The sequence below is a fragment of the Numida meleagris genome, chromosome 4 (assembly GCF_002078875.1).
Source record: "Numida meleagris isolate 19003 breed g44 Domestic line chromosome 4, NumMel1.0, whole genome shotgun sequence".
NCBI classification, from domain to species: Eukaryota; Metazoa; Chordata; class Aves; order Galliformes; family Numididae; genus Numida; species Numida meleagris.
The window spans coordinates 35,506,888-35,526,140 of record NC_034412.1 but is presented as its reverse complement, the minus strand read 5'-3'; the positions used below and the strand labels follow the sequence as shown (position 1 = coordinate 35,526,140).

At 37.2% G+C, this 19,253-nt stretch overlaps 1 protein-coding gene across 1 annotated transcript in view; it reads left to right on the top strand.

Annotated features, from left to right (window-relative positions):
- ANAPC10 (anaphase promoting complex subunit 10) overlaps positions 1-19,253 on the top strand; it is a 343,652-nt gene that overhangs the window by 312,323 nt on the left and 12,076 nt on the right. The window contains exon 6 of the transcript XR_002438188.1: positions 14,776-14,898. The gene's annotated coding sequence lies outside the window, so the exon portion shown is untranslated. The remainder of the gene's footprint in view (positions 1-14,775; positions 14,899-19,253) is intronic.

The following is a 19,253-nucleotide window of genomic DNA, read 5'->3' as shown; positions in this document are numbered from 1 at the left end:
TGCTGTCTAGCTGACTGAGGCCCAGCCTGCAGTCAGCTAGACAGGCCCTAGGGGAGCCCATGTCATGTGGTGCTGAACCTTTCTGTGAGCTCCCTCCTCAGTCATTGAGGAATGTATCTTTTAGCTCTTGAACTGTGAAAACTGAGGTTTTAGAGTGAGGACACTCCCTGTAAATTTTAAAGGAAACTTTCCTATAATGTCAGGAATACTCTCTCCTCAACCCATACTCCCTGACTATTGTTTGTGGCTCTCTTTTCTGTACCTTGGCAATACGCATATTTTGACCTGGCTGTTAATATTCTTGCTTATTATTGTTTCCTTCTTTTCTACTCTTTTTTATTCCCCATTCCAATTTTATTTTTCCTCTTCTATATTTTAGTGGGAAAAAATACGTGAAGGTAAAAGATAGGGAATGTCATGTTCCTTTATTTAGCTCTGTGAGGAAGGACACTTTTACTGTAACTTTTTGGATCTTTTTCTCACTCTTTTTGCTGGATTTCTTTCTTTACCACGCATCTCCACATCTCCTTTTCCCACACCTCATCAGGGATATACTGAATGATGCATGGGGATTTTCACATTGTTGGTTAGGTTTTCTTTCCTGTGTAATCTCTAGTCTTTTCTCTACAAAACATTTCACCTGAGCAAAAAGTATCTTTTCTATCCCTGCCTTTTATGAGTAAATTACTTAGTAAGCCGTGAGAGAGAACTCCAGAAAACTGCTTTCACCCACACAAAGTTAGGTTGAGTGTAGGATGTGGAAAATGGCAGACATAGAAAAATGTAGAGCAGAAAAGATGAGGAACCTGTCCATGGTCACACAGCAAAGTGCTGACTGAGAGAAGAACAGAAACCAGGAGCCCTGGTTCTCAAGTTTCAGTTCAAAACAGTAAACTATGCAATTTTTTCCACAGTGTTATCTAGAAATTTCAAAGTCAGAATGACGTTCTGTTGTAAAACTGATAATAGAAAACCACCATCAGTGAAGCACTATTTATAAACGAGAGGGTGGGAAGGCATATTCTGTGCTGTATGCCATAAACAGTGAGCGCCAAGGGACTAAAGGAGATATTTTGATGTTTGTGTGCTGTGGAAAGTTTTATTTAAACACAAACATTGTTAATAAACATAGATTTATATAATTTTTCTTTGATCAGTGAGCTCCAGTGGATGTTAAACTTCCTGCATATCCCATGCTTGTGCATCTGAAAATAGAGAACATTCTTAAATTTTACAATCCTGTTTTGTTTATGCTAGTATTGTGAATGGAGAGGTTCTTCTAATAAAATGTAGGACTGCTTTTTCAAAGAAAAGGGGCTTTTACCAATTAAAAATATTTCTAAGAACCTTCTTATACTTTACATTCACAATATAGATAAATACATAGATACAGAATGAAGGCTTGGTTTTATAACTGGATTCAAAGTTTTCTGACAACAAAGAATAGGTGAAAATTCTCAAAGAATCTATTGGATTCTGCATCAGGTCCAGAGAAGGTGCTATACCAGAGAAAAAAATCCGTCAGGAAGCTGTATTCAGTGTTTGCTAAAATCAAAGTGAATAACTAACTTTTTTTTCCCCACACTGTGTTCTTCTCTTACTTTATCCACAGACAAAAAAGAATGGGTATACTTTAATTAGTCCCTGAACTTCCTTCAGTATATACTTTTGATGATCCCAGATCTGTGGATATTATATCCCAGGGATGTTGTTACTGTTTATTCTCTAACTCTCACACACAGTCTTTTATTCTTTTACTTAGTGTGCTGCAAATTGTCTGTTCATCTGTGTCCTGCACTGCCTGGATTACTTCATACTGTTTACACAGCAAAACAAACTATATAACATCCCAGGGGCTCAATGCCGCTGCCACAGAATACCGGTGAGTCTAATTGACAACAGGATGTGCCTGTACTTTATGATAGGAGAGTCAAGCCCCCATCACAAGCCAGCCAAGCTGGAGCAATAAAACTCAGACTTCATATGCTCACTCCTCAGTCTTTGAGATGCCAGATTCCCTAGTTGGCAATATCTCAGATTACCTTTAGCATGATCTGTACTATATAATAATGAAAATTAGTGTCAACATTTATACTAGTTCATTTAAGCCACTAATCCCATTGAAGTTAATTTCACCAAGTTTGAGGTTTAAGACAATTACTTGTTAACTTCTAAATCTTAATGTGTGAGTTGTCACCTTACTTTAGAATACACTGTGCTGTGAGGGATACAGAGGTGCCTTATCTGAAATCAAGGCCAGCATTTAAAGCAGTTTACAGCTGAATCATTTTCTATTGTTTTGCCATTCAGCCTTTCTCTGTGGAAGGTGGGAGGAGTCTTTTTTGTCACTCTGTTATTAATGAGGGAGACAGAAGATAATACAAAAGTAACTGAGCAGGTAAAAATAGTTTATCTCTTTCCTTGAAGTTCCGTTTGGAGAGCAATTATCCTTTTCTTGGCAGTAGAGATTCTCAGGAGCAGAATATGAAGAGAAATTCTAGGTTAAGCCTGTAGCTACTATCTAGCCGCACAAAGGAGGAGATGTTGAACAGCAGCAGTGAGACAACTGTCTTTCTGGGTTTGCTTACTTCTTAAAGCTGCAGAGGAAGAAGCATCATATTCCCATGTGAACGGGAAAGAGTGAGGACAAGAGTGGGTGTATAAACTTGCAGTAGATATCAGACTACAGGAACCATTCAAGAAAATCTTCACTGGCTGTTTGAAGGGCATCCATGTCATCCCTCATGGACCATCAGAGTAAGGCAAAGCCAAGCCTGACAGTCCTGCCTGGCTGCACCACTATTGTTTCATTCCATCTAGTCTTTCCTTTTCTAGGTCTCTGTTTCCTCTCACAAAATAAAAAATAAATAACTTCTCCACCCAAGAAGCCTGCAAAGTTGTCAGATGTGAGATCAGTCTCCAAGAGAGAGGTCAATAATAAATAAGGGACCAACCAAACACTTTTCTGTTCTGATCATAACAATTTAGGCAGTTCAGCATGCTGTACAACACATTCTGGGAGAATAGCAGAGCATGGAAATACCAGTGACTCAATTGTAACCGATACACTCTAACCTCTTACGTGGAAGAAATCTCACTTCAGCATTCACATCTTGTTTCTTTGAAATGAAATGCTGAATCTTAGGAAAACTGATCATTTTTTTTCTAACAAAATGACAGACTGTGTAAGACAAATATTCCAAACTTCTTTTTGAGCACAGGAACAAGTTTACTGTAAGAGTATGCATGTGTGTTACTGATGACAGGCTAATAGCATCATTGGAGGCAGTAACAATCCAAAAGGGTGAACCGTCCACTAGTTGGTTTAGTTTCATCACACTGAGACTATAGTTCACCCTGCATTTTTGTCCTTTGACAGCAGTATGGACCGAAACTTCCTCTCTCTGTCGTCCACCAGTCTGACAAATGATGTGTACATATGAATAGTCAGGGCAGAGACTGAATTAGTGAGGACTGCTTAATAATAGCCTGAAGAGCATAACTACTGAATACACAGCTAAATCCCATGCCTAGATGTTGTAGGTTTAATTTATTGGCCTTGAAAGTTGTGATGACAATTATGGTATTAATTATGTCATTAAAGATGTATTGGATCCATAGTTCATCCACTCCTTGTTTGAGGTGGGGAAGCATGGTCAAACTGTCTAATACTCCTGCTGAGCTACATCAGTTATGACAGAGGAGAGGGACAGCAGAAGAATGAAAGCAGCAGATATTGTATGGCAGTACTTTTTAAAAACGTTGTTCCTTTCTTTTTAGAGTAACAGTATGTATTGAGGTAATCCATCATTCAGTGATTGGCCAGAGAAGCATTTCATTAGGTTATAACTGAATGGAGAAATGATTTCAATAGTGTTATGCCTTTACTTCACAAAGTAAAAAATACAAGTGTACTCTTTATGCCTTCTTTGTTTGGCCTGTTAGAAAAATCATAGTCTGTCAATCAAGAAAAAAGCTTCCAATTGTGTAGCCTGTTAGAATGATTTCATTAATAACATGTGTTTACTACTGGGAGAAGCAGACTCAGTGTGCTAAGATTTTGTTTGTCAGTCAGTCATTGGAACCCCACTGTTAATCGCATACAATGGTTTGTGGTTATGCCACAATTTAACCCAGGTTTAAAAAATACAAACTAGAGCCTTGGTGGTCTGCTGAGAGCAGCGAGTGAAGCAAAGGTATTGGTTGAACCTGCTTTGTGGGCTGCTGGCTTGAAGTACTGTGCGAGCTAATCAAATTTATTAACTTGAATCATGGCTAGAATGCATATTCTGGTGAGTGTGGGTGGGTGCACCCAGGTTAGACTACATTTTGGCTGCATTCTGCAAAAAGGAAGAAAAGCAACTCTTTGGCCGCCTTTCCACAAAGACAAATTGGAAACAGATATCAACTAGATTTTGGGATCTCTGGCAGTCTAATAAGAAAAAGGGTTTTTTGTTGTTGTTGTGGTGGCTTTAATTTATTGATGTAGAGAATTGATTAGAAAAAATCAAAGGAGTTTCAAAAATGAATACCAATGGTATTTGGTGCATATATATCATCGTCTCATCAACTTGCATTCTGTATGCCACCTTAATAGTAATATTAAAGGCACAATCTCTGGCTCCACAATAAAAAGAACAGAGTGTGTTTGCCAGAAAAGGGAGAGGCATTTGGCTAGTAAGAAAAAGAATAATGGAGAGCTGGTTGTGTATCTGTATATGAATCTTGTCCTTCTGTCTGAGACTGAAAGACACATAGCAACTAAACCATCTTTCTTAATTATAGCTCGAATATGGTATGCTAAAATTCCCATTAACCACTGCACTGTGGAAAGTATCGTTCATAACTTCAAAATTTATAATACTCTGAGAAGGGTATATTCATCTCCATAGAGAATTATATCCATTTCTCTGTGTTACAATCTCCGTTACTGTAGCCTAAGACATTTTCTAGGAACCTCTTCCAGATTTAGAGCAATGTAAATGGTATTTTTAAATGACATCTTTAGGATAAAGTAAATCCCATGCATTTAAATAAACTGGCATTAGCCTTGATTCTTTTATACTATAGGAAGACTTTATAGTTTCATTAATCCTTATCATTGAAATTATAACAAATCTATAACAAATTATAACAAATTATAACAAATTGCTGTAATTTTGAATTCATTCCTGAAGCAGAGTAAAATTTGTAATTGTTTAATATTTATGGGTTTATAAATGCTTCAGACATTTAAGCTATTAATATGTATTATCCCTTCACTGTTATAATTGCTTACTAAGAGGTGGATTGAGTTTTGTTGAAGATACTTGTACTAGTTAAAGCATTAAGCTTGAGAATTTTTGTCTATTTAAGTAAGGTTAGATTTTACATTGATACTCGCAGATTAGAGCATCCTTTGCACATCAGTTCATTGTTCACAGAGAATCCATCTTTTTGCCTCCATCTCCCCCAGCTCCATCTCTACCACACGCAATATACTCCACAGCATACTTTTTTTCTGGTTTCATGGGAGCTAGGGGGGGACTTTGGAACTGAAGAGCATCTGGGACTGCTTAAACTGTGGCAAGGAAGCAAAAGACAAGTGCTAATAAGAGGTGAAGAGGTGAAGACTGAAACATCCTTATACCCAACCATAAATCTGCGCCTACTATGACTATTGAAGTCAGTGGGAGCAGTGTATGTGGTGGCCTTTTGGGGTAAGACTGCAGTATAAACATCCCCTCCCTCCCAATAACAGTGAATTGTCTTTAAAAGAAACATTTTGCACTGGGATCTTATTTGCATTTGGTCTGCATTGCATCTGACTGTCCTTTCAAATTTTTCTGTGTTTTAAAGGTTCCTGTATAGCAGGAAACCATTTCAGTGACAATATGCAGATAAAATTCAGACTGTTGTACTGTAAGTAAGTATTTTACAAGGACTGTTTTTAGCAAAATAGGGAAGAAGATTTTATAGGTTAATTCCTCTTAAGCGATTTAATGCTTCTTATCTATCCTGCTCTAATTTCAGTATTTAAATTAATTGGACTTAGATCAATGATGTCCCCAGTCATGTTGGGCTAGCCTGGCATGATGGCTGAAATGCTATAGCAGCAACTCCAAGTTAGACATCAGTGAAGCATATACATTACTAGTGCAGGAATACAGGACCAACATTTAGATAAATTATGTGACTGTCATGAGAGCTATCAATGGTACTTAGATATCATGGTACTTTATCCAGCAGTTCTTGAATAAGAGCTCTGTAGTTGAAAACAGATGTCTTGTTGATGAGCAATATACATGATCTCTGATACCCATTCCACCAGCGTCGCTCATTCTTTCCACAACATATGTTGACCATTCCTTTCCTTTTCTTGTAAACAGTATTAAACCATGACTGAAGCACTGGCTTTTAAGCAATTGCAATTAATGTCAAATTTAGTAATTTCTGTTTTGCAGATACAGTGTATTTTTGACCAGTCATGAAATTCCTTTTGTTTCTCTACACTGGATCTGACTTACATTTTATAGAATCTTATAAATGAAAAGAGGAGAGAGAGTGAGAAAGGAGGGGAACAAAAAAGAACATCTGGGCTTAGACAGACTTGGAAAAATGTGGGTATGTTAATCTAACTACCCTAAATGTGGGTATGTTAAACTAACCTTGACATTTAAGCTGTGTCCATAGTACAGAAAAACATGATGTTAACTTAGACTGAATAACCTCACTAAGGTAAGCTGAACTGGGGAAAACTAAACCAACAAAGACAGAACAAACAAAACAAAAACCTAAGAAATATTTTAACAAACTTAAGATCTTAGGTTTATAGGTTCTGTTTGTTTTAGTTCTTCAATAAATTTACATGGTGGATACCACCTATTACTGTAAATGGCAGCTTGTGATGGTCAAATCTGTGTAGTCTCTGAGTATACATTTTTCATCACTTTACATTTTTGTTTCTTCTTTTTTACATGTTCACTGGTTTTAGATAAAATAAAGCTTTGTGATTGAAAATCTCTTCTTTGAACATTGTTAACACTTTGAAAATCACTGCTGCTTACAAAGTGTACCTGTAAAAGATGTGAATGAATGAGTCCTTATCCTCAGTTAGGTGCAATCATAGACAAGGATAAAACATGTTCACTTACATGGTTGAATGCATGGTAGGTTGGTCTCCCAACACTAGCTGAACTTCACACATGGTTGTCCCCTATTTATACAGCAGGTTTTGTTCTAATCTACACAGACATGTCCTTTAGAAGTTTGATATCAAGGAAACGGAAATGTTAATTGGGAGACATTAAATGATACTGCTGCATATCATACCTGTAGGGTTTTTTTATGCTTGTTGATGTTTTAGAAGCTGAGTTTGGTTTGGAAAGAATTATCTTAGTTGTATGTCAGTATGTCAAAATCCTACTGGTTAAGTCTGTTCTTCCTCTTAACACCCTCCTTTTCTATCATCTGAAAAAGCTTAACTACCGAATATAGGAACAATCCTACTTAATAAAACTAAAGGTTCCTCTAAGCCACTGTATATTTCCTCACATTGACTAACTTTTGGTGTTTGTCTAGAGATGCAGAAGAGCAAAGATACAGCTTTACTTGATTAGAACAGTCTTCAACCTCCACCAATTTGTGGTCCAGGGACTTTGTGTTCAGGGGATGGAATTGCTGTATTTAAAACAACTAGAATTTTCTTCTAAAGAATTACTTTTAGAATCCAGAAGATACTGCTGTCAAAATATCAGGTACTTGTGTTTGATTTGAACCTGCCACCTACTGTTTTCTTGCTGTGAAACTTTCCTCGTTCTTCTATTAGCCTGAGAGATGCTGGGGACAAGAGCAGCACGTAGGATTCCCCTTGGAATATCACAGTGGCATGGTTATATTCTAAAACTTATTCCCTGTGTGTTTCTTTTGATAATAACTCCTAAAAGTATCTGATTTTTGAGCATTGAGGTGATGTTTTCATGTGAGTGTTTATTCTAAACAAAAAATTGCAGGAGTTGACAATCACAAAAATCTAATTCCTGAATGTTAACACTCAGCTCAAAATTGTAATTTTAAATATAAAATTAAGGTTGTTCTGTTGTCTGAGTATCATTTTATGTTATCCATATTGAATCTCATTGCCACTTTATGAGCCAGTCACTCAAATCAGTATAACTTTTCTACATTTAAACCCCATTTCTGCTACCTTGAATAACATCAGCAAAATGATCACCCCTTTTCTTAATCCGTTATAAATGAGTTAAAGGCTAGCAGAGAACTATAACAGTACTTTGACAATCACTCTCCAATAAGAAAACTGACTTGTTTACTGTAACTGACTGCTTTCTACCTTGTAACTAGTTCTTCATCCATATGGAGGTATTGATACAGACATTATCCAAACTGTTAATTGTTTTCCTTTGACATTAAGTAATTTGGCTAATTAAAGTGCTAGAGATTTTAAAAAAAAAAAAAGAAAAACAAAAACAAACAGCAAGTACTAGCGGAGGAAGAAAACCCTTCCTTCCCCAATATGCCATTAAGACTTCCATTGCCCAGAAACACAAGGAAGTCTGATCTTCAATCAGAGATGTATGCATATCTTTTAGAGATAGTTCTGAGGATTCTTCTTCTCCTACAGGGTAAGGATTTTAAAAAAATGTAGATTTTAGCTGCATTGTGAGGTGATGGCTCAGACCTTTTAAGTCAGAGCTTCAATACTCCTCTTCATGAGAAGCTGCCCAGCATTTTTTGACAAGGAAAGTTGCCAGAACAGATTTACGAGTTGTTCATTTAGTTTTGTAGCCTTGCTTTTATCAGCAGCTTTATTAAATGCTTGTATATTATATACTGTACATAAATATATTTACTTTATACACACATATGCATGCCCAAATACATGGAAAGCTTAATGGAGAATTTTTACTTAAGTGCTAGGCAGCAGCCATTTGTTCCTGCTCTAATGCAAGTGTGAATAATACAACTGTTTCTAATCTTTTTAATATCTTTTGCCAAACACAAATAAAACATTTCAGGTTGCCTTGTAAAAGAAAAGAGAGTAAAATCCTTTGGCTGAAATACGTATCAAAGCAAATATACTTAGTAGATTCTGAAATGAATTTGAGTGGGGAGCACAGCAAGCGTAGTTACTCTTCAGTGTTTTACTCTGCCTCAGTGTAAACAGGAGTTTGGGGGTTTTTTTCCCCCCATTTGATCCTTAGGCTTGTCCTTTGTTTTGCACATTGTATTAATTGTTAGTATTCCTGGAAAAGGAGTGGAATGTACAGAATTTGGATTCCATCACCAGAAAAACTAGAGGTCAGGGAAGTCATTCAAAGCTTTGAACATATGTGTTTTTTTGTGGATATGACCAAAAAAAAAAAAAAAAAAAGAAGTCGATCCATAAAGACTTACAAGTCTGTTAGCAAAAAACAAAGAAACACACAAAACAAGAACACAAGCTAGTTACCAATCACCAAAGGAACAGATTTTCACATGATACTTGCAAGAGATCCACATTCCCTTTGAAAGAGCATCCAATTGAAAGCAGCTTACTTTTAAGGCTTCCAGTGTAACCAACACAATCTTTTTCTTCCCCATTTCCACATATTCCCAAGTTTCAATTTTTGAATTTTAGGGTTGAGGAAAAACACAAAAGTAATTCACAAGTTATTGAAAAATTCATCTAAATCGTTTTTGTCACTGTCAAAATCTCTACATTTCACCAAGAAAATTTTAATATAAGAAGGTCTGTTCAGAGAATGTGCAAAGGGGCTCCAAAACTCAGCCAGATGTGGAATGACAAAAAATTACAGGGTCTGTGTGACTTAAGACATTCTCACTGTTTTCAGTGTTCTGAGGTTCAAGACTCAAATATATATCTTTAATGGAATTTAGCACTGTATAGTTATTTATAGGTGATTATACTTGTGTTAATTGCATAAATGAGTTTGCAGTACAAAAGGAGCATGAAAATCTGGCAGTGTTACACCTGAAAGGCAGGTTAGCATAGCAACACATGGACATTTATAAGTGCCAGCCATATTTCATTATCTCATTATTTCAGTCTGTTGTCACTAATAGAACTTCTCTAGCTTGGGATTTATGGACATGCACCTAGGAAGAGTTCTTCATCACCTTGTGCCTCTGTCAGCTCAGCTGTAGGGTGGGCATCCCATATCAGGAATGGCAAGCCAGTGCCATTCCTACTTGTCCTCTAATTAAAGGTAACTAGGTACTCATCTAGTTTTACCTCTCTAATCTTCAAATCGTCAGCATAGCCAGAAAGCAGAGAGCATATGGCATATTTAAGTGGGACCTGTTAAGACTTCAGTATGTAGTAAGTTCTCTTTTGTTGGAGATGATGTATAAAAGTTATGTGGCCAGCACAACAACTAGGATATGTTAGAGTACAAGTCAGTGGTAAAACCTTGTGTACTCTTCTGGTTTTGCTCTGCTTACCTTCTTTCCCTTGTGTCAGAGCAATTTGCCGTAGATACAAAGGTGATTCCATGTGGGTCCTATGGCCCCAGTCCGTACTAGCAGTTTTCACACACAGAGCAATGTTTGACTAATAATTCTAATTTATAAACCATCAACAATCCTAAAAACAGATTAGCCAGCAAGGACTTTTTGTGACAAATACCATGGCACTTTTCCATACAGAACCACATAAAAGGACTCTGGGTCAGAAAAATGCATTCATTTAGGATCAAGTCTAGCAGAAGTCCCATGATTGCCAATGGAACAAGAATAACAACCCTGTTGCCAGACTTTTTCTAGGCAGTGGGTGGCCATGGATATAGTGCTGTCCCTTCCCCCACCAACAGTCTCTGCCTTACAAGTTGAATTCTGTTGAAGTCCAGCAACTGCAGTCTCAGGATAGCTGAATATCAGCCTGCACTTGCATTCCTGGCTTGACTGCAGGGACTCTGACAGCAAAGGTAACCATGATGGTTAACTTCACTCCTAGTATGGCACAAGACTGGTGGAAAACCTCAACAACTTTCTTTGGAGATGTATGCTGTGGTCTGTGAACAAAGCACACAGGGAGCACTAAGCCACTTCTGTCACCTCCCCAGTGCTGCAGAGCTGTGTTCTCTGTTCTCAAGTCTAAGCAATTTATGTGAGCCAAAAGTTACACTGACTTACTCAGCAAGCCAGAGCTCTTATTCTTCTCATTCATAAGAATCATGAGCAGCCAGGTTCTTATGAGCTGAGGGTGATGGGTGTAGCCTCTTCTTGAGCACAGACCCAGGCCCAGTTGAGGGAAGCAACTTGCAAGCTATTGAGGGAGCCATGAATGACTGAATAAATGAACTTACTCAGTGAGTTTAGTACAAAGCAGGTAAGGCAAGGCCGAGATTTGGGAAACATTTTGATTGACTGTGAGGATTTTAACTGTTTCAGATACTTAGAGGAAAGAGTCAGAAAAGTGCAGCACTTGGTTCACCACAGTGGCTTCACAGTTTGAGCATATATTCTCCTAATCAGAATGCTATTTTTCAACTGAACAGAGCTTTCTAACCAAGCAAACCTTTTTAAGAAGAAAAACCAACAAGTGAATAATTGAAATAGAAGCATAATTTTGGAAGATGATGAAAGTTAAGAAAATGGGAAGGGACCAGAGGCATAAAATATTATATTTGCCAGGTCCAATATTTACTTCCTCTAGTTCCAGAACTATATGATGGGTGGATGAAGGTAAATGAGCCTTGTTTATAGTAGGTTTATGTAAATACAGAAGAGCTTTTCCAGGGCCTACATATATTCAACAAATATGCAATCTGCTGAGAATTATTACAGTAAAAATGTCAAAAGCTTCCATTAGATCAGCAAAGAAAAAACCCCTGTTGTTCAAACCCAGCCACGTAGCCCCTGCTCATATTCTAATACCTTTACCCTCTACTGAGACCCACATCCACAAAACTGTGGGATGAGTCCAGTAGTATATCCTGCATATCAGCACCTCTAGATGTTTCATGTGAAGGGTGAAATTTAGGACTCATTTTCCCGTCTTTTGAAGCTAACTTCTGTCTTTCACGGGCATATTCATAAGCTACATGCTGCAGTTCAGTGATGACTTTTCAGTCAAGCTGATTCAGACTTTTGCCAATTGAGTTGGCCCCATCCATTCTTTCTGTGTTAGCTGTGTTGTGCCAGCACCAGCATTTGTACCAACATGACACAGATTTCCCTGCCTGCAGGGTACAGGCAGCAAGAAACTGATCCAGACGAAAACTAACGTGTTTTGGTGTTGTTGCAGAGTTGTATCTCAAAATCCAATATGTAACTCCCTTTCTTCACTGGTACCAGCCTTTTTATGAACGCACTAAGTGAAAAAATTGCATTTGTTTAAACAAATGCAGTTCATACTTACCAAATAAATACTACAGGCAATGAAGACCGTATCTGGTATGTACTGATACTTGTTTGTATGGGTGGGTTGTGCAAAAGTAGCAGAAAGCAATTAGATTTGCCCCATGGTGAAATCCCCATGCAGACATAGCTCTCAGCTGTTGCTGGCATTTCATCCTCTTTCTTATGTATGTATAAGCGTTACCCGGGGTTGGGCACAGGCATGGCACTGCTAAAGTAAAGCCACATTATGTTCCAGTTACGCTCAGATGCAATTTGCTCTTGGCTAGCAGGAGGAAGGAGGGGATGAGAAACGGCAAAAAGCCCATGAGAAAAAGCTGCGGGAGCTTGCAAAACTCTCCCCCAAGTTCTGTGTCCCAGATCTACAACCTGACTCACAAAGCTTCACACAGCCCCTTGATAGTCTTCTCTGCTGAGCTGAGATGTCTTCCCTGTTATTTTGATAATAAGTAGTGCAATATTTTGTATACCATAGTGTTCTTTTTTGTGTCTTGCTAATGCTAGGATGTATATAATGTGGGTGATATTCACATGTACTCTCACATTCTTTTCGGAAGGTAGTAGAAAAGTCTAGGAGATGCAACATTTAGCTGTAATTTTACATTTGTCTCCTTGGGTGCAGTGGAAAATGTGACTTTCATGCTTTCTGTATGTTTACAGCATCATAAATAACACAGATATGAAGCGTTTTAAGTACACTAATATGCTATTTTAAACAAAGTAGTGAAAATATGTAGCATGCAGTGCCCAGTTGTTTTTACTTCTTTCAAGGGTAAGATTTCTTCTGCCTTCCTAATTTTTTAACTTTGATTAGCTTTAAAAATTCTTTAGGTTCTGTACCTCAAAGTAAAAGGGCTTCAAAGTTAGATGAAACCTAGATGAAGAAAGCGAGCATGAAAAAATGCTGTGTGGTACTGCTACTTAATGCAGGTTCCAGGGCTTAGAGTTTCAATAGACTTTTTACCAAAATTTCCATCTGTGGCAGGTTTAATATCCAAAATTTTATGAAATCTTTTGACAGAGCAATCTTTGAGTTGATATTTAAAACGGGTAGAACCTTCAGTGTTCCAAGAAGACTTTCTGTTAGGTGGTGCTGTTTGATTATAGTCCATCTGTATAATTGCAGTAGTATGTTTATTACATTTTAGCAGTTCAATGCTTTTATAAAATGAATCATTGCTAAAAAAAAAAAAAACTCTGCTTCATATTTAGGATGTTATTAGTATCAAGCATTGTATAAATAGCTGATAGAGTATATAAATTTGACAGTTGTTAAATTTAGCTATTGATCTGATAAAAATTTTTAAAGTAGATTTGTATCTTCAAGTGGTTAAAAGATGGATATATATTCTCTAAGGATTGCTGAGCGTTTCTGAGCCTCTGCGCAGGCATGAGGACTTGGGGGCCTTTGTCATAAGCGCCACTCAGAAACTGAAAGTCTGCATGTATTAAAAGATGGTGTGGTCTCTTTCTCAAAAAATGCAATTGGTGTTCTTGAACGTTCTGCTTCAGTGAACCCTTCACACACCACACATGGAACCAGTAAAGAAGCACTGTTTCTTCCTTGAAATGGACCATGCTGTTTCATTTGAAACAACATGTGTTTCTGCTGGGTGTTCTGTGGTGCTGTCTCAACAACATTACTCAGAGCTCAAATACAGCAGGTATCAGCCAAGAACTCTCAAGTATCAGAAGCACAAATAAATCATATTTTCAAGTGGCAACATCCCTTTCAGATAGATACACAGTTATACATCTGAGGCATATCGGGTTTTAATCTTCTCACTTTTAAAAAAATTGAGATGCCAAAGGACTTCCAGTAACAACTTAAATCAAAGTCACAGGAGAGGGATATGGCCTCTGCTTGTACTGCTGCGGATCATAAAACCAATCCTGTTCCTTGTGTCTGTACCATTGGTGACCTCTAGTGCCCAACAAAGAGAAAAGACATTCAAAGTTTCTGCAAAGCGTTTCTTTCCAAGAATATGAAATACTGTACCATCCACTTCATAATGCTGATATTCTGACATTGCCTTTCATTTTACAGCATCTAAAATGCAATGTATTTATGTAGGAACATTTAATTAATTTTAATTATTGTATTTAAATTATTAATTAATGTATTTAATTAATTTTAAGCTTCGTTAACAGCAGGAAAATATTTCATTAAAGTTTCTACTACAAACAGCAAGTTATATTTGTTTAGTTTCTTAATTTATTTTGCTGTCTTGGATTATTGACAGCAATATACTTGCAGAGGGGCAAAAATATTTATGCTAATTGTAAGAATATAGAAAATTATTTGCTAGTAAGCATGAATACAACACTGTAGTACAAAGTTTGCCAAATTACAATGAAGAATATGTCTGAAAACTACTTGCTATATAAGAATATTAATATTTGGATTATCTGTTTCAGGTATTTGATACTACTTCACTCTCTGAAAAGGAATCAAACCTACCTTAGAAATGTCATGCTTCGGCCAGTACAGACTGCAATGCAGAGGCTCAAGATGACCTTCAAGCTACAAATGAGACTCGAGTAGGAAATGCTGTTTTTAACCAGTTGGAATTTAGCCAGGAGAATAGGGCACCTCAGTAGTCAGTACTTATTTAAATACTAGTCTAAGACCACAGTGGTTCAGAGTTTGAGGTTTTAGTTTTATGGCATCTCTTCTGATATAGCACAATGGGGCATGAGATCAGACTGTTGTTTCCTATTGGAAAACAGAAAGATAGGAAAATGTATCTCGTGTATTTCCTTCACAACAATGTTGTTGAATGGAGATCAAAATGCAAGGCAGTTCTGAACTTCGCGGCTATCCTGTCCACTATAGGAGCAATGGACAGCTCAAAAGTCCAGGCACTCCATGCAACTTAAGGAAAGTACCTCAGCAGATCTCACTTCTAAAGGATGTATGGATGTCTCCCTTGAAGTGAATCTCTCTACTTCACTCGGACTAAGTAATGAGAAATTTTCATTGGCTAATATTAACTTGGTGATGTGTAAATAACAGGTAGTCTATGTTGAACAGTCTTAACAGAAGTAAGTTAAACTATGCTCTTAGGGAGGATGTACTAGAAAATGATAAATGAGTTAATAACGGAGCGTATGCACTGATACATAATGGTTATGTATTCTATTTAAAAAAAAAAAAAAAAGCACAACAAGATAAAGTACAGAAATTAGGTGTGTAGCAGGGCTGGAAATCTCAGATCTCTCCTTCCAAGACTACACTAATCAATATCAAGAAAAGTTTTGCTCTCATCCAGTCCACCACTCTTAAACACTTCACTGCACTGTAGTCCAGTTTTAAAGGAAAGGACACTGGCACTGTGGACTCTAGCCTTCTCATACTGATAAAGGAATTGAGTCTCTGAGTGCACTGAAACATGTTCTGTTACAGAAGAGGCGGGCAGTTGTCCTCTTACTACATTTTAAAGGAGAAGGACCTAGAGATGGATTCATAATTGTTGATCCTGTGTGAATGAAAACATCTTCTTGCAGCACTGTGTAAGGAAGTTTAGGGTTGCAGATAGCCAGCATGATCAACACGTCCTATGAGGTGGTAGCACACAGGTCAGCTCACAGGCCTTCATCTCACTCATCGCCACCCAGACATTTGCGGAATTCTGATGTTTTCTCCAGAGAGCAGATGTTTAAAACTCTTAGCTGTTTCAATTGTTTATTGGTCTTTTCCTGAGAGGGTTAGTGGCTTAGGGTCAGAAAAGTTTAGCATTATAGTTATTGAGCATCTCTTGAGTAAAAGCATGTGCATGTTTGTGTGTGAGAGAGAAAAAGTATGTAGGAAAAAAAGGTGTGTACAAAAGTAAATCTTCCTGGTAATATGAACCATACCAAATCCTTTTACACATAGAGAGACATAAATGCAATCTTAAAATCTGTGTGTTGGGTGACAAAGCCAATTACATGACTTCATTTCTGATACAGTTTGATGACTATGGCCAGTGAATGTAAGGCACCTAGCTGCAACTCTTTAAGCTTTTTGCAGGTTATGTAATAAATTAACAGGACAGTGAGTTACAGTAGCTTGAAATTTTATTTTAATAAAGGCATAGGATTCAGAACACAAGAAGCACACTTTTGGAAGCAGTACAGTGGTGCAACATACTACTATACAAATATAACTTGTCAGTTATGCATCCAGTAAACCACTGGTTAGCAGAAGCATAATGTAAAGGACAATTGTTGCTCTGCTCCTCGATGGCTTAGAGCAATAGAGATCCAGTGCTGGTCTTTGAACACTGGAGTGAGCACAAATGAGGACTGTTTCAGGGTGTCTCTGTCGCCTTTTGTTCTTCTGAATAAGTGATTGTATCTGAATACTTGAAATAACAGCTTTCAGGCCATCTTGAGGACTGTGCAGGCTCAGTAAATTTCATTTTTATTATTGTAATTCTATTTAAACAAGTGAGAATAACAAATCAGGCGCAGTGGAATTAATAAACTAAATTACAAATAGGATAAATTTAAGAATGTTGTAGCCATCAAAAAATGAAATGCTTTACTCTCTGAACATTCATACTAAACATCTGTGACGTTTTAGCTTAAAAATAGTGCAGCAGCCACTATGGAAAATCCTTGAGAGTGATGACAGCTGAGATTTCACATGTATTTATAATCCTACACCAAGTTTATTTTCTTGGGATTTCTGAATTTGACAGAGACTGATATCTGAAAATAACTGACGTGCTAGCTGTCAGCTTCTCCTTAAAATGTGTGGTCAATAGATCAAGGGAACTGAAACACAAGGGGCTCAGTGTTATTCTCTGTTACAAAACACAGAGAGGATGAAGCATTTTACAGTTCCTGAATGAAGTGCTCACGTGTGAAAAAAAAATACGTGACAGTCTCTCACTTCAGCAAGTTCTATATAGTGCTAATTTCAAACTACTACCTGCAGTCTGTGAATTAAGAAGTGTACCACTGTAAAACAAACATAGAAACACTAAAATGAGGGCAGGATGGGACTTCCGCTACTGGAGGCAAACTTTCATCTGTTTTAGGTGCTAGTTTTTCCACCAGACTGTTCTTAAGAAAAATGGGATCACTTTGTGGAATAACTTTAAGGGAATTTAATTCAATATACATCTCAATCTTCTGTGTTTCTGTAGGTGTTATGGGGCATCCATAGTTTTGTCCTGTTTGGAAACAGGGCAGACCTAAATAAAACTGAAAATGCTTTCAGATAGAAATTTTGCTCATCTGCAGTTTCTAGTATAAAGAGAACCATTTCTTTAAATTAAACAGCATTTAATGTCCTTAATATAGACATCTAGGACAATGAGTTAATGTGAAAGGCCAACATGTTATTTTCCATTCAAAAAGCAAAGATAATAAAACAAATGTTGAGGTTCTCCAAGTATGAGGTAGAAGACAACAATGATTTCTATTTGCTGTCCACAATACTTGATCAGGGAGTCTTAAAGAGCTGATAGCAGACATCTGGTTCAACAGCTGAGGGCCAGCTGAACATGCACCTAAAAACAAAGTATGACTGAGTCAACCATCTTACTCCATGAATAGTTCCTTGTGGCTCTACAGGAGGGCCTCTTCAACCTCTAGAAAGAAACTGTTGACCAAGTCTGGGACTAGGACTGGATCAAGTTGCACTTAGGCTCCTTGCCTCTGTGATTCAAGTTCTTTAGAAGGCCAGGGAGTCCACTCTGAACCTTGTGACTCAATGGTGTGATCTCCTGTATGTGCATTTTTAACCCTGCCCTCTATGCAGTAAATAATCAAGTGTATCTAGCCATCTAGAATCCACATTATATCAATATTGTATCTATAAATATATTCCTGCTTCTTTTTTTACAAACAAAGTGTATAGTTTAGTTGTTTCCATCCATCACCTTACTTCATATGTCCATTAGGCTCTGCATATTTTTTTGAAAGACCCTACCTGTAAGTTACTGCAGATCAGACTAAGCAAAATTTCTTGCATGCGTCAATCATGTCGTTCATTAACCACTGAGATTCAAGAAGTCTGCTCTGTTATTTCAGTAGTGGATGGTGGCACTGTATAATGTTTGTATTGTACAGAGTAGTGTACAAGTCAACAACAAATGGCAACTAGCTCTGTGAAACATGGCAGCTTGTTCCCTAGGGAGATAAGCTGTACTTCCTTCAAAGGAATAATTTGGAGAAAAATTCTCATTAAATGTAGAAGAGTTTCTAATTTAATGGTTATTATTCTTCTCAGTCATAATTTTCTATTCATAACAATCTGCTACTGTGCATCATTCCACATCTCCAAGCTATATACGGTAGCGCAGACATGAAATTCAATGTGTGTGACACATGATGCAAAAACTGTTATTTGAAATCATATAATACTTGAGAAGTTTCTAAATATTTGAAAGGTTCCACACTACTGAAAACAGTAGTAATCACATTCTGTAAGTAGAACTGAATCTGCTTTGTAAAATGCAATCCGTGCTGCTAACACTGAGTCACATGAGTTCTTCCTAGTGTATTCATTTTTCAAATTTATTTTAAGAGGTTTGTTTAGAGGGTGAAAAGTGTAATGTATTTATTTGACTTGACATAACGTAGCATTACTGTGAGGTACAGGACTAATAAGAGAGGATTTTTCAACTTAGTACCTAAACTTTTCTGTGGGTAATACAAGTCTACAAAAATGCAAAAATTTAGAACTTCAGGACGTAAGTTTCTTAAATGCTACAATGAGCTGTTGGCTGATCACCTGACACTGAAGTCACTGGAAATGCATTTAACTCTTCAGACATTTTGCAAGTTCTTCCATAAGGATAATTTCATACTATTCTACAGTATTTGTTCACAGGAACAATTATTATCGAAGACGGTTAATATTTTACAGCATATACAAGCCAGCTTCTTTATGCATAAATGTT